This window comes from Erpetoichthys calabaricus, chromosome 8 (genome assembly GCF_900747795.2).
Source record: "Erpetoichthys calabaricus chromosome 8, fErpCal1.3, whole genome shotgun sequence".
Lineage (NCBI taxonomy): Eukaryota > Metazoa > Chordata > Cladistia > Polypteriformes > Polypteridae > Erpetoichthys > Erpetoichthys calabaricus.
In genome coordinates, this window is record NC_041401.2 from 6708501 (window position 1) to 6724879 (window position 16379).

Consider the following 16379-nt stretch of genomic DNA (forward strand, 5'->3'; position numbering starts at 1 on the left):
AATTAAAGGAATATTCCACTCAAAAATGGATATATTTTTTTTATATGTTACTTACTCCAGGGAGCTCATATTGATGGTCAAGAAAAATTTTAAAGTTTATATGTGGAATGAAGACAGAAAATGTAATGTTATAACACAAGGATAAATTAAAAAGTAAATGCAAGTCAGATCAAATGGCTTTTTTGTCATCTCATCCATACAGTGGCACAAAATCACGGGGCCACTGTGCAACAAATGCATAAACACAGGACAAGTGCACAACAGGTAAAGAATTAAACTGTAAATGAATAAATAGAAAAATAAATAAGAGGTTAACGAATAGAGAGTAATAATTTGAAATACATAACAATAAAAAAAATAATTACAGTAGCCACAGCATTTGCACTTCAGAAGAGGTCATCCTCCTGAAGCTAATCCTGTTCATGCCCGGCCAACCAGGAAAAGACGGGGTTGCTGCTGGAAGAGGTGTTGGTGAGGCCAGCAGGGGGCGCTTAACCTGTAGTCGGATTGTGATTGCCAATGCCACAGTGCAGTGATGCTGTAAAAATGGTGCTGTCCTTCGGGTGAGACATAAAACTGAGGTCCTGACTCTCTGTGGTCATAAAAGATCTCTGGGCATCCTTCATAATGAGTAGTGTGCACCCCGGTGTCCAGGCTAAGCAAACCACCATGACCAGACCGTTCTGGCCCTCTAATCATCCCGTCTCTGATTGGCTAAGAATCTCCCACCCCTTCTCTACCTAATAGCTAATGTGTGGTGAGCATACTGGCACAAATGGCTCTGAGGCTAGGGCTCTGCACTGGCAATCAGAAGGTTGCCGGTTCGAATCCTGTAAATGCCAATAGGGACTCTGCTCTGTTGGACCCTTGTGCAAGGCCCTTAACCTGCAATTGCTGAGCACTTTGAGTAGTGAGAAAAGCGCTATAGAAATGCAAAGAATTATTAAATATGGCTGCCATCACATCATTCAGGTGTCACACTCCATCAAAAGTACTGCCATTGATAGAGTTCATAAAGAAGAGCCACACAAGATGCGGATTTCAGCACTCAACACACTTGAATCGACTAATCTACCTCACAACACCGGAAAAAGTACGGACAAGACTGACGAGTATCCAACTTCTGACTGCATGTCTGAACAGATAACTAAAGGAAGTCACTGCGCACAGGGGAGATTACAAAAGACAGGAAAATGGCAAATATTATCCAGTTATATAAAATGGGTGACAGGGCTGATCTAAGCAACTACAGGCCAGTAAGCATAACGTGCATCACAGGAAAATTAATGGAAGGAATTATTAAGGACAAGATTGAGCATCACATGGCAAGGACAGGAGTAATGGCTGCTGCCACTTAAGGAAGAAAATGGAGGTGACATGGAGGTGGACAGAATAGAAACACAATGGTGAATTGTAGGAGTATGACAAATGAGGGCAACCATTAAGAAGGATATCAGGGAGGCTAAAAAGCAGTTAGAGAGGAATAGGGCAGATAAGGTGAAAAATGACCCTAAGAGATTCTTCCAGTGTTTTAGTAGTAAAAGAAGAGTCAAGGAGGAGGTGAAGTGCATCAGAAACAGTAAAGGGGAATTAAAAGATACAGACAGTGAAATAGCCGATGCAATAAACTTGTATTTTTCTGAGGTCTTCACAAGTGAGCAAGTAGATAACCTCCCAGTGGTAACAGGGACTACTAAGGAGGTACTGAGGGATTTGGAAATTGAAGAGAGAGAAGTGCAGTACAGTGATCCCTCGCTATATCACGCTTCGACTTTTGCGACTTCACTCTATCGCGATTTTTTCTCATACACGCTTACGTCACTATGCGTGCGTTTTCTGAGAACTTTTATCTAAGCCCCACGATGGCTCCTAAATGTGCTGCTTTTTCTAAGCCTTCTGACAATGAAACTAAGCGCCGGAGGAAGATGCTTACCATCCAGGAGAAGGTGAAACTCTTGGATATGATCAAAGATGGCAATACCCTACAAAAGCCTCCTCACGCATATGAAAAGACAGTGCCAGCAACTGCCTATCAAGATGTTCTTCAGCCGCGCACCCAGACATCCACTGCCTACTCCTAGTACTTCTTCAGCGGAAGAAGACAACGACGCACCTGCTGAAGATACTGCACCACCTGAAGACTCTCCAACTGAGCTCGTGCCTTCATAGGTTAGTGGTTGTGTGTAAGAATTGTGTGTGTGTGTGTAATTAAATGTACAGTACAATAATAATATGATATTTGTAACGTCTAATATGTCTTATTTTGTCTAATATATTGGGTAATACGAGTGTAATGGTGACTAAAGGGTGTTATTTCATTTCTAGAGGGCTCTAATAATGTTAAAAAATGTATTTAGAAGGTCGTAAACAGGTTTTCTATACTCTATTTCCAAAAATTTTTGATTTATAAATAAAGAATCCTACTTCGCAAAAAATTCATTTATCGCGGTAGAGTCTGGAACGGATTAACCGTGATAAACGCGGGTTCACTGTATAGATTAAATAGACTGAAATCAAACAAATCACCAGGACTAGATCATATTTAGTACACAGCTCTTAAGGAGGCTAGCGAGTACAGATATAAACTCTAAACGCGTATTTTTAGGAAGTCACTGTGCACTGGGGAAATTCTGAAGGACTGGAAAATGGCAAATATTATCCTGTCAGATAAGAAGGGTGATCAGGCAGAACCAATCAACTATAGGCCAGTAAGCTTAATTTGCATCACAGGAAAATTAATGGAATTATTAAGGAGAAGATTGAGTAACACCTGGCAAGGACAGATGTTTTAGTGAACAGTCAGCATGGACTCAGAAGAGGGAGGTCGTGTTTTACTAAGATACTGGAATTCTATAAGGAGACAACCAAAGGATACGATCAAAGTGAAGCAGATGATGTTATTGATCTGGACTTTCAGAAAGCTTTTGATGAGGTGCCACATGAGAGGGTGGGCATTAAACTAAAAGAAGTGGCAGTTCAGGGTGATGTTTTTAGATGGGTGCAGAAATGGCTCAGATACAGGAAGCAGAGGGTGAAGGTGCGAGGAACCTCATCAGAACTAGCTGATGTTAAGAGTGGTGACCTAGCAGGGGTCAGTGCTGGGATCGCTGCCATTTTTAATATATATATATATATATATATATATATATATATATATATATATATATATATATATATATATATATATATATATACAGTGGTGTGAAAAACTATTTGCCCCCTTCCTGATTTCTTATTCTTTTGCATTTTTGTCACACAAAATGTTTCTGATCATCAAACACATTTAACCATTAGTCAAATATAACACAAGTAAACACAAAATGCAGTTTGTCCATCCATCCATCCATTGTCTCCCGCTTATCCGAGGTCGGGTCGCGGGGGCAGCAGCTTGAGCAGAGATGCCCAGACTTCCCTCTCCCCGGCCACTTCTTCTAGCTCTTCCGGGAGAATCCCAAGGCGTTCCCAGGCCAGTCGAGAGACATAGTCCCTCCAGCGTGTCCTGGGTCTTCCCCGGGGCCTCCTCCCGGTTGGACATGCCCGGAACACCTCGCCAGGGAGGTGTCCAGGAGGCATCCTGATCAGATGCCCGAGCCACCTCATCTGACTCCTCTCGATGCGGAGGAGCAGCGGCTCTACTCTGAGCCCCTCCCGGATGACTGAGCTTCTCACCCTATCTTTAAGGGAGAGCCCAGACACCCTGCGGAGGAAACTCATTTCAGCCGCTTGTATTCGCGATCTCGTTCTTTCGGTCACTACCCATAGCTCATGACCATAGGTGAGGGTAGGAACATAGATCGACTGGTAAATTGAGAGCTTCGCCTTGCGGCTCAGTTCCTTTTTCACCACGACAGACCGATGCAATGCCCGCATTACTGCGGATGTCGCACCGATCCGCCTGTCGATCTCACGCTCCATTCTTCCCTCACTCGTGAACAAGACCCCGAGATACTTGAACTCCTCCACTTGGGGCAGGATCTCGCTACCAACCCTGAGAGGGCACTCCACCCTTTTCCGGCTGAGGACCATGGTCTCGGATTTGGAGGTGCTGATTCTCATCCCAGCCGCTTCACACTTGGCTGCGAACCGATCCAGAGAGAGCTGAAGATCACGGCCTGATGAAGCAAACAGGACAACATCATCTGCAAAAAGCAGTGACCCAATCCTGAGCCCACCAAACCGGACCCCCTCAACACCCTGGCTGCGCCTAGAAATTCTGTCCATAAAAGTTATGAACAGAATCGGTGACAAAGGGCAGCCCTGGCGGAGTCCAACTCTCACTGGAAACGGGTTCGACTTACTGCCGGCAATGCGGACCAAGCTCTGGCACCGATCGTACAGGGACTGAACAGCCCTTATCAGGGGGGCCGGTACCCCATACTCTCGGAGTACCCCCCACAGGATTCCCCGAGGGACACGGTCGAATGCCTTTTCTAAGTCCACAAAACACATGTAGACTGGTTGGGCAAACTCCCATGCACCCTCCAGGACCCTGCTAAGGGTATAGAGCTGGTCCACTGTTCCGCGACCAGGACGAAAACCACACTGTTCCTCCTGAATCCGAGGCTCGACTCTCCGACGGACCCTCCTCTCCAGGACCCCTGAATAGACTTTTCCAGGGAGGCTGAGGAGTGTGATCCCTCTGTAGTTGGAACACACTCTCCGATCCCCCTTCTTAAAGAGGGGGACCACCACCCCGGTCTGCCAATCCAGAGGCACTGTCCCTGATGTCCATGCGATGTTGCAGAGGCGTGTCAGCCAAGACAGTCCTACAACATCCAGAGCCTTGAGGAACTCCGGGCGTATCTCATCCACCCCCGGGGCCCTGCCACCAAGGAGTTTTTTGACCACCTCGGTGACCTCAGTCCCAGAGATGGGGGAGCCCACCTCTGAGTCCCCAGGCTCTGCTTCCTCATTGGAAGGCATGTTAATGGGATTGAGGAGGTCTTCGAAGTATTCCCCCCACCGACCCACAACGTCCCGAGTCGAGGTCAGCAGCGCACCATCCCCACCATATACAGTGTTGACACTGCACTGCTTCCCCTTCCTGAGACGCCGGATGGTGGACCAGAATCTCCTCGAAGCCGTCCGAAAGTCATTCTCCATGGCCTCCCCAAACTCCTCCCACGCCCGAGTTTTTGCCTCAGCAACCACCGAAGCCGCATTCCGCTTGGCCTGCCGGTACCTATCAGCTGCTTCCGGGGTCCCACAGGACAAAAGGGTCCTGTAGGACTCCTTCTTCAGCTTGACGGCATCCTTCACCGCCGGTGTCCACCAGCGGGTTCGGGGATTGCCGCCACGACAGGCACCGACCACCTTACGGCCACAGCTCCGGTCAGCTGCCTCAACAATAGAGGCACGGAACATGGCCCATTCGGACTCAATGTCCCCCACCTCCCTCGGGATGTGGTCGAAGTTCTGCCGGAGGTGGGAGTTGAAGCTACTTCTGACAGGGGGCTCTGCCAGACGTTCCCAGCAGACCCTCACAACACGTTTGGGCCTACCACGCCTGACCGGCATCCTCCCCCACCATCGAAGCCAACTCACCACCAGGTGGTGATCAGTTGACAGCTCCGCCCCTCTCTTCACCCGAGTGTCCAAGACATGTGGCCGCAAGTCCGACGACACGACCACAAAGTCGATCATCGAACTGAGGCCTAGGGTGTCCTGGTGCCAAGTGCACATATGAACACCCCTATGCTTGAACATGGTGTTCGTTATGGACAATCCGTGACGAGCACAGAAGTCCAATAACAAAACACCGCTCGGGTTCAGATCAGGGGGGCCATTCCTCCCAATCACGCCCTTCCAGGTCTCACTGTCATTGCCCACGTGAGCATTGAAGTCTCCCAGCAGAACGAGGGAGTCCCCAGAAGGTATGCCCTCTAGCACCCCCTCCAGGGACTCCAAAAAGGGTGGGTACTCCGAACTGCTGTTCGGTGCATACGCACAAACAACAGTTAGGACCCGTCCCCCCACCCGAAGGCGAAGGGAGGCTACCCTCTCGTCCACCGGGGTAAACCCCAATGTACAGGCTCCAAGTTGGGGGGCAATAAGTATACCCACACCTGCTCGGCGCCTCTCACCGGGGGCAACTCCAGAGTGGTAGAGAGTCCAGCCCCTCTCAAGGAGATTGGTTCCAGAGTCCAAGCTGTGCGTCGAGGTGAGTCCGACTATATCTAGCCGGAACCTCTCAACTTCGCGCACTAGCTCAGGCTCCTTCCCCTTCAGAGAGGTGACATTCCACGTCCCAAGAGCCAGTTTCTGTAGCCGAGGATCGGACCGCCAAGGTCCCCGCCTTCGGCCACCACCCAACTCACACTGCACCCGACCTCCTTGGCCCCTCCCATAGGTGGTGAGCCCATGGGAAGGGGGGACCCACGTTGCCTCTTCGGGCTGTGCCCGGCCGAACCCCATGGGTGCAGGTCCGGCCACCAGGCGCTCGCCATCGAGCCCCACCTCCAGGCCTGGCTCCAGAGTGGGGCCCCGGTGACCCGCGTCCAGGCAAGGGAAAACGCCGTCCAAAATTGTTTTTCGTCATAGGAGGTTTGTTTAAAATGCAGTTTGTAAATGGTAGTTTTTATTATTTAGGGAGAAAAAAAAATCCAAACCTACATGGCCCTGTGTGAAAAAGTAATTGCCCCCTGAACCTAATAACTGGTTGGGCCACCCTTAGCAGCAATAACTGCAATCAAGCGTTTGCGATAACTTGCAATGAGTCTTTTACAGCGCTCTGGAGGAATTTTGGCCCACTCATCTTTGCAAAATTGTTGTAATTCAGCTTTATTTGAGGGTTTTCTAGCATGAACCGCCTTTTTAAGGTCATGCCATAGCATCTCAATTGGATTCAGGTCAGGACTTTGACTAGGCCACTCCAAAGTCTTCATTTTGTTTTTCTTCAGCCATTCAGAGGTGGATTTGCTGGTGTGTTTTGGGTCATTGTCCTGTTGCAGCACCCAAGATCGCTTCAGCTTGAGTTGACGAACAGATGGCCGGACATTCTCCTTCAGGATTTTTTGGTAGACAGTAGAATTCATGGTTCCATCTATCACAGCAAGCCTTCCAGGTCCTGAAGCAGCAAAACAACCCCAGACCATCACACTACCACCACCATATTTTACTTTTGGTATGATGTTCTTTTTCTGAAATGCTGTGTTCCTTTTATGCCAGATGTAACGGGACATTTGCCTTCCAAAAAGTTCAACTTTTGTCTCATCAGTCCACAAGGTATTTTCCCAAAAGTCTTGGCAATCATTGAAATGTTTCTTAGCAAAATTGAGACGAGCCCTAATGTTCTTTTTGCTTAACAATGGTTTGCGTCTTGGACATCTGCCATGCAGGCCGTTTTTGCCCAGTCTCTTTCTTATGGTGAAGTCGTGAACACTGACCTTAATTGAGGCAAGTGAGGCCTGCAGTTCTTTAGACGTTGTCCTGGGGTCTTTTGTGACCTCTCGGATGAGTCGTCTCTGCGCTCTTGGGGTAATTTTGGTCGGCCGGCCACTCCTGGGAAGGTTCACCACTGTTCCATGTTTTTGCCATTTGTGGATAATGGCTCTCACTGTGGTTCGCTGGAGTCCCAAAGCTTTAGAAATGGCTTTATAACCTTTACCAGACTGATAGATCTCAATTACTTCTGTTCTCATTTGTTCCTGAATTTCTTTGGATCTTGGCATGATGTCTAGCTTTTGAGGTGCTTTTGGTCTACTTCTCTGTGTCAGGCAGCTCCTATTTAAGTGATTTCTTGATTGAAACAGGTGTGGCAGTAATCAGGCCTGGGGGTGGCTACGGAAATTGAACTCAGGTGTGATACACCACAGTTAGGTTATTTTTTAACAAGGGGGCAATTACTTTTTCACACAGGGCCATGTAGGTTTGGATTTTTTTTCTCCCTAAATAATAAAAACCATCATTTAAAAACTGCATTTTGTGTTTACTTGTGTTATATTTGACTAATGGTTAAATGTGTTTGATGATCAGAAACATTTTGTGTGACAAACATGCAAAAGAATAAGAAATCAGGAAGGGGGCAAATAGTTTTTCACACCACTGTATATATATATATATATATATATATATATAAGCTGGATTTGGACAGTAGACAGCCTTGTGCAGATTTGTGGCAGATGAAATTTAATGTCAGTAAATGTAAAGAATGACACATAGGAAGTAAAAATGTTAGGTTTGAATACACAATAGGGGGTCTGATAATTGAAAGTCCACCTTATCAGAAGGATGTAGGAGTCGTAGTGGACTCTAAGGTATCAACTTCCCGATGGTGTTCAGAAGCCATTGAGAAGGCTAACAGAATGTCAGGTTATATAGCGCCTTGATGTGTGGACTACAAGTCACAGGAGGTTCTGCTCAAACTTCATAACACACTGGTGAGGCCTCATCTGGAGTCCTGGGTGCAGTTTGGGTCTCCATAAAGACATAGCAGCACTAGAGAAGGTCCAGAGAAGAGCGACTCGGCTGATTCTGGGTTACAGGGGATGCATTATGAGGAAAGATTAAAAGAGCTGAGTGTTTACAGAAGATTAAGAGGAGAAATGAGTGAAGTGTTTAAAATGATGAAGGGAATTAGTCCAGTGGATCAAGATGGTGAGTTGAAAATGAGTTCATCAAGAATATTGGGACACAGTTGGAAACTTGTTAAGGAGAAATTTGCACATATATTTGGACGTTTTTCTTTGCACAGAAAATCCCAGACAGGTGGACTAAGTAACCAAGTAGTGTGGTGGACAGGAGGACTTTCAAAACTCGACTTGATGTTTTTTAAGAAGAGTTAAGTAGACAGGACTACAGCATTTTAATACGTTGTATATCCATGGACCACAATGCTTATCTAAACTCTATTTGCTATTATGCATATATAGTGAAAATGATGGAAAAATACTGTGGCAGACAGAAACACTTCTCAAACACACTTCACCCCCTAACAGCTAACATGTGGTTGAGTGTATTGACGCAAAAAATGGCTGCCGTGATATCATCCAGGTGGATGTTGCACATTAATGGTGGCTGAAGTGTCTCCTCACTCACTGAATTTCTTTTGAATAGTGAGAAAAGAGCTAGATAAATGTAAAGAATGATTATTATTATTTTTTAAAATTAAATGCAGTGAATTTTGTCATTCCATCAGATGGTGCATCACAAACTACAATTCCTATACCAAATGGCAGATAACAGAGACAAATGCACGATGTACTGCAAACGTTAACTCTGAGGTCCGCATTGTGCTAAAGGGCCTGAATAATGGTAGTTCCATACCAGACCAGGGGGTAGCAAGGTGCACTGACTTTCTCTCTCGATCCTCTGGAGACCATCTACAGGAAATCCCACATGGTGCCAGTGCCAATGATGACGTCATTTCCAGTTCTGAGAACCTATGATGACATCACTTCTAGTCCTGGCACCAAACGATGATGTCACTTCCGGTTCCATTGCCAACGATGTTGTCACTTCCGGTCCCGATGATGTCATTTCTGGTCTTGGACTTTAGAGCCACCATCTTTACACCTCTCAATCAGTTTTGTTTTGAACTTTGTACCGAGCACTACTCATCATAAAGATACCCATTTGCAGCCAGGGCATATTATACAGGTGGCTGCTCCAAACCTTCGATGTCTCCTGTGTATTTATGTCACAATTGATTACTTAGATATCGACCCATCTTAGAGGGGCAGCACAGCTAGTGCACCTTAATAAAAGGCGAAATGTCTCTGAGTGGTTATTTGTGTGTCTGCCTTGGTTGCTATGTCTTTATCATTTCAAAAGATGGTGTATCACACACATACAGTCATATGAAAAAGTTTGGGAACCCCTCTTAATTCTTTGGATTTTTGTTTCTCATTGGCTGAGCTTTCAAAGTAGCAACTTCCTTTTAATATCTGACATGCCTTATGGAAACAGTAGGATTTCAGCAGTGACATTAAGTTTATTGGATTAACAGAAAATATGCAATATGCATCATAACAAAATTAGACAGGTGCATAAATGTGGGCACCCCAACAGAGATATGACCTCAATATTTAGTTGAGCCTCCTTTTGTAAATCTAACAGCCTCTAGACGCTGTCCTCCTATAGCCTTGGATGAGCGTCTGGATTCTGGGTGGAGGTATTGTTGACCATTCTTTATACAAAATCTCTCCAGTTCAGTTCAATTTAATGGACAGCCTGCTTCAAATCATCCCATAGATTTTCAATGATATTGAAGTCAGGGGACTGTGACGGCCATTCCAGAACATTGTACTTCTCCCTCTGCATGAATGCCTTTGTAGATTTCCAGCTGTGTTTTGGGTCATTGTCTTGTTGGAATATCCAACCCCTGCGTAACTTCAACTTTGTGACTGATGCTTGAACATTATCCTGAAGAATTTGTTGATATTGGGTTGAATTCATCTGACCCTCGACTTTAACGAGGGCCCCAGTCCCTGAACTAGCCACACAGCCCCACAACATGATGGAACCTCCACCACATGTGACAGTAGGTAGCAGGTGTTTTTCTTGGAATGTGGTGTTCTTCTTCCACCACACAAAGTGCTTTTTGTTCTGATCAAATAACTCAATTTTTGTCTAATCAGTCCAAAGCACTTTGTTCCCAAATGAATCTGGCTTGTCTTAATGAGCATCAAGACACTATATAAAAACGGTTGGGATTGTCCTTCCGTCCCATGAGTGCAAAACGTAGCGGTATTCCGCTTATCACAGACTTACTACTTGCGGTACAAAGCGACGCGATGTGAGCAGAGTTCTGGTGCTTCCATCATTCCCTTGCTTTTGTGCGCGATGCGCTGGAAAAATAGACAAAATTATGTCTCTGGAAATAATTAATGTCGATGGAGTACAAATGCCTCACCGCGTAGTAAATATCAGGGGAGATGGTGCTTGCTTATTCTCATCTATAGCTTATTTAGTGCATGAAACTCCGTTTTTAGTGGTACAGATTCGGGCTGGCATTGTACGACATGTTTTAAGTAATTGGTCAAGGTTTCAGCCATTTACAATGATGCCGTCAGAAATCTCTTATACAAATGAGCTTCAGTATCTCACTGAAATGTCAAAGTCTCAAACTTATGGTACCATTTCTGAGCTAATGGCAGCGGGAGAGTTGTTCCCCTAAGAGTTTCAAGTATATTATTATGGAGTCCTACACTCCAAGTTTGGACAGGCACTCGAGGGGATAAAAAAACCTTAGGTTTTCGGGAGATGTTATGAATGGGCACTTTGACGTTCTCATTCCCTACACTTACATGCCTGATGTACACATGGAGCGCACACAAATTGAGCATAAAAGTCAGTTGCCTTAAAAGGCGGGTGAGCCTAGTTTGCATACAACAAGCGACCCTGTTTGTGGCGTGAGTGCAGAAAGGGCTTCTTTCTCATCACCCTGCCATACAGATGTTCTTTGTGCAAATTGCGCTGAATTGTAGAACGATGTACAGATACACCATCTGCAGCAAGATGTTCTTGCAGGTCTTTGGAGGTGATCTGTGGGTTGTCTGTAACCATTCTCACAATCCTGCTCATACGCCGCTCCTGGATTTGTCTTGGCCTGCCAGACCTGCTGGGTTTAACAGCAACTGTGCCTGTGGCCTTCCATTTCCTGATTCCACTCCTTACAGTTACAGAAACTGACAGTTTAAACCTCTGAGAGAGCTTTTTGTAGCCTTCCCCTAAACCATGAGATTGAACAATCTTTGTTTTCAGATCTTTGGAGAGTTGCTTTGAGGATCCCATGCTGTCACTCTTCAGAGTAAAGTCAAAGGGAAGGAAGCACAACTTGTAATTGACCACCTTAAATCCCTTTATATCTCATGATGGGACACACCTGTCTATGAAGTTCAAGGCGTAACGAGCTCATCAACCAAGTAATCAGCATTGAGCAGTGACAGGCATTCAAATCAGCACAATGACAAGGGGACCCACATTTATGCACAGCCAGATTGTCACATTTGATTTAATTAAATACTGCGTCACTAAAAATCATTGTTCGGAAAACACCGCAGTACTCAGATGTTCCTAGGAAATGAAAGACATACCACTGTTATCTTTATTGTTGAAAGGAGAGTCAATTATTATGCAGGCTTAGAGGGGTTCACAAACTTTTTCATATGACTGTATGCAAGTCACACAATAAATTGCATTTGTTATTCAAAGAGAAGGCGCATCACAAACATTAACACTGCTTTTATAAATCCCATACGAAATGTAATATAACAGAGACATATGCATTGCATTTGTCATTTCAACAACAAATTTGACAATATTTGTCATTGCCTCTGGCAATACAATGTCATTCAGGTAGCCTGTTATGCAGGCCTAAAGCACAGTGTGTCAGCCAGGTGCCACTCTTACCCTCACCATAATATTGCCATTTACGAAACCCGTTGCAGTTATCATAAAAAAAGCACAGGCAATAACTTTATAGGAGCAACTGTTGAAAACTGCATACCACAGAGTCACAAATTCATGCATCCAGCATGACAAGGCCGTCTGAAACAGCCAGTAGTCTGCCAGCCCCCGCTAAAACTGTCAATTTAGGTAAAAGTGGACTTGTGCGTGTCCATCAGCCAGAACTGTAATGAGCTCAAAGAGTTTCTCCCAGGTGAGCCGGCTGTGAGATGAAGCACTGGACGTGTTCAGCCTGTTCCTTCTCCCTTATGCTCTCTTCGTTTCGCTCCCTTGCCCTCCCATCTTTATTCATACTCTTTGCCACCGGGAATCAGCTTTGGGAAAACATTCAGCCAAGTCAAAGCCCTGCAAACAGTTTACTGTCTGTGGGATGAGCCACGTTACGGTGAGAGGTGTTGACAGGACTTGTCAGAAAAAGGAAGGTTTGGCTCGGGGTGGGGGGTGGGGGGGAGTTGGTGGAGGAAGGGGGGTTTGTTCAAAGGAGCTTTCTGTGAAGCTGGACACATTGAATCCGTGCATGCTGAGGTGTGTGAGGGGGAGACCGTACAAGAAGATGACAAAGAAACGTTTCTTAGTTATCCACTCGACATATTTCATAGCAGATATGTCAGGTTTTAGTTTTGAGCAGAAAACTTCCGAGAGGCCTGCAATGTCTTTGGGATGTGGTTGGGGAAAGTGGGCACCACCTACTGAATCTAAAGGGGCGACAACTTGGAAAGTTACTGAAATAAGGATGAGAAGATGTCGTATTATTAGTGAACAGGGTCCAGAAAATCAGAAGGATGGACGAATGGATGAATAATAATAATAATTCTTTACATTTATATAATGTTTTCTCAATACTCAAAGTGCGTCACTGAGTGGGGTGTCCCTTCAACCACCACAAATGTGAAGCATCCACCTGGATGATGCAACGGCAGCCATTGTTCTGCCAGTCTGCTCACTGCACATTAGCTGTTAGGTGGTGAAGCCAATTACAGACAGGGGATGATTAGGGGGCCAGAATGACTAGGCTTCTTCTGTCGGCTGCTCCCGTTAGATCAGCTTTTTCCATATCAATGCGGGAAGAACCGGGTGTAATCAGAATATAAGTTTAATATGTCACTGTGCTCTGTGCAAATATTTTAAATCTGCTTTTCTTTTCTTCTCACCTCTACAGCGAAAACACAAAGCCAGATTTAGTACAGGGGCCCAGCATTTAGAACTGCTAGGCAAGCATTTTAAGACAAGACAAGTTAAGGACAACTACGAAAATGGGCAACGTACACTATTTCTGTGTGTTAGAGTCAGCATGACATCGGAAACTCTCTTTTGCCTTGTTTGGACTGGCATGATTTACCTAAGTGAGGGCCTGCACATGGAGAAAGAGTATAAAGCCTTGGAACATTGCCCGGCACACCTTTGAAGCCGACGGACGGATGGGAGATAACGTCATCCGATCTTGAAAATCCGTCCAGCGCAGCGATGAAAATTTCAGACTGTATACATCGAGTTCCCACCTTGGTAAAAAAGTCCTGCTATGGCTTCCTCGTCTGTAATGCAGCATAAATTGTCATTAAAGAAAACTAAGCTATTTTCTCTTATGTCATTTCTTACCGGGATATCGACCTCTTTATAATATACAGTGGGTATGGAAAAGAACCCCCCCCCTCTTTGAAATACTCCCATTTTTTTGCTTTACAGCCTTAAATGAAAACACACACAAAAAATATTTCTTCCCAGCTTCCCCCCCCCATGTCAATATTTTGTTGAACCACCTTTTGCTTTAATAACAGCCTTGAGTCTGTCGGGACACTTCTCTATCAGCTTTGCACATCTAGATTAAGCAATATTTGCCCACTCTTCTTTACAGTTTAACTGTTGTGGCGGGTGGCTGTGCCCAGCTGGGATGCCGAGAAGGACTGAGAGAGGGACTATGCCTCCCCCCGACCACAAGAGGGCAGCCACCTTGGTTTGTATGGGGGCCACAGGAATTGAGCTTGGAAGCTCAACCCTATAGGGGCCAGTGGCCACCGCCAGGGTGTACCCTGAAGACTGTGAAGCCCTGGACATCAGCCACCACACCCGGAGGTGCTGGCGGAAGGATTACCGGGGACACACTTCCGGGTGGCCAGGAAGTGCCGCAGGAAGCTCGTCAGAGGGCACCTTGAACACATCCAGGTGGACATAAAAGGGGCCGCCTCCCTCCAGTCGTAAGCTGGAGTCGGGTGGAAGAGGACAAAGCTCGGAGGAGAGGAGTGGAGGCGGCGAAGAGAGGACAGGAGTTTGAAAGGCCTGGGCTGAGGGTGTGTGGTTCAGGGGCACTGGGTTGTGTGCGGGACTCATTTAATTGTAAATATTTGTAAATAAACGCGTGTGGTGATTTGAACATTGGTGTCTGCCTGTCTGTGTCGAAGCTGGTCTCCACACTGGTCAAATTGGATGGTGAGTGTTGGTGGTCTGCTATCTTCAGATCTTTCCACAGATTTTCACTGTGATTTAGGTCTGGGCTCTGACTGGCCACACCAGGATATTCACTTTTTTCTTCTTCAGCCACTGTGAGGTCAATTCTGCTGTGTGTTTCCGGTCGTTGTCGTGTTGAAAGGTGAACATTCTGCCCATCTTCAACTTTCTGGCAGAGGGTAGCAGGTTTTCCTCCAGAATTTGATGGTATTTTTCTCCATCAATTCCTCCTTCTACCCTAATGAGAGCCCCAGGCCACCCACAACAGGATGCTGCCCCCTCCATGCTTTACTGTTGGTATGGTGTGTTGTGGATGGTGAGCTGCATTGGTGGACCATTTGGTATTGAGGCCAAATAGTTTGATTTTGGTCTCATCTGACTATAAGACCTTTTTTCCACTTGGCATCAGAATCTTCACGGTGCATTCTGGGAAAGCCCAAACGAGCCTTAATGTGGCCTTTCTTGAGAAGTGCGACCCTCCTGAACAAGCCACCATTGTGGAGCGCTTGTGAAATTGTTGTCACATGCACACCATTAATGACTACTCTTTGCCATACAATCCTGTAACTCCTTCAAAGTGGCCATTGGCCTCTCGGTAGCCTCTCTTACCAGTTTCCTCCTTGATCTTCCATCCAGTTTGGAGGGACGGCTGGGTCCACGGATGGTCCTAGTCGTACCAAACACTTCTTTATGATGGACTTTACTGAGCTCCTTGGGATTGATAAAGCCTTTGAGATTTTTTGTCTCCATCTCCTGCCTTATGTCTGTCCACAAGTCTATCCCTGACATCTTTTGAAAGTGGCCTGCCAGCCATTGTCAGTTGTTTGCTGTCAGTTGCACTACCAAGCAAGGGAATGAATGAGCCAGGAACAGCTTCACTAATCCCACTCATTACAACTGTTCACAGGTGGAAAGAAACCAGTAACCACAATGGAAATGGTGGCCACTGACACCTGATTGAGTTTACGAGGGGGTGATCCTTTAGTAATCTCAGTAGTTCTTGTTTAAAATTCTTCTGAACTGTAGCTGTGATATTTTTCACTTGGATGTTAGAGGTTGCATTGAGTAAGTAAAGCTGGGAAGAAATATTAGTTTGTGTGTTTATATTTAAGGCTGTAAAGCAAAAAAAAATGGGAATATTTCGAAGGGGGAGGGGGTTTCTTTTCTATACCCACTGTATGTGTTTAAGTTCAGGTTACTTAAGACGCCCCAACTGCAAAATTAACGTATTTCCAGGGAGCTAGCAACTCCTAGTGGAAAACACCGGGACAGCAGTTCTTACCTCTGCACCATCCAGGCGGACCAGAATGACTTAGGCTGTGGTGGGCACTTTAACCTGGACATCGGGGTACACCCTACCCTTTTTGAAGGATGATCAGGGGTCTTTAATGACAGAGAGTGTCACGACCTCAGGGTTATGTCTCATCCCAAGGACGGTGACATGTTTATACCACAGTGTCACCGTCACGGCACTGGTGCAGTGGGATCCATACGCAGACTGGGGGACTGGGAATCACATTCAGACCACA

General features: G+C 45.8%; 1 protein-coding gene across 4 annotated transcripts in view; it reads right to left on the minus strand.

Moving 5' to 3' along the window:
* Positions 1-16379, minus strand: part of pde1a (phosphodiesterase 1A, calmodulin-dependent) — a 517554-nt gene that overhangs the window by 51917 nt on the left and 449258 nt on the right. The gene's annotated exons all lie outside the window — the stretch shown is intronic.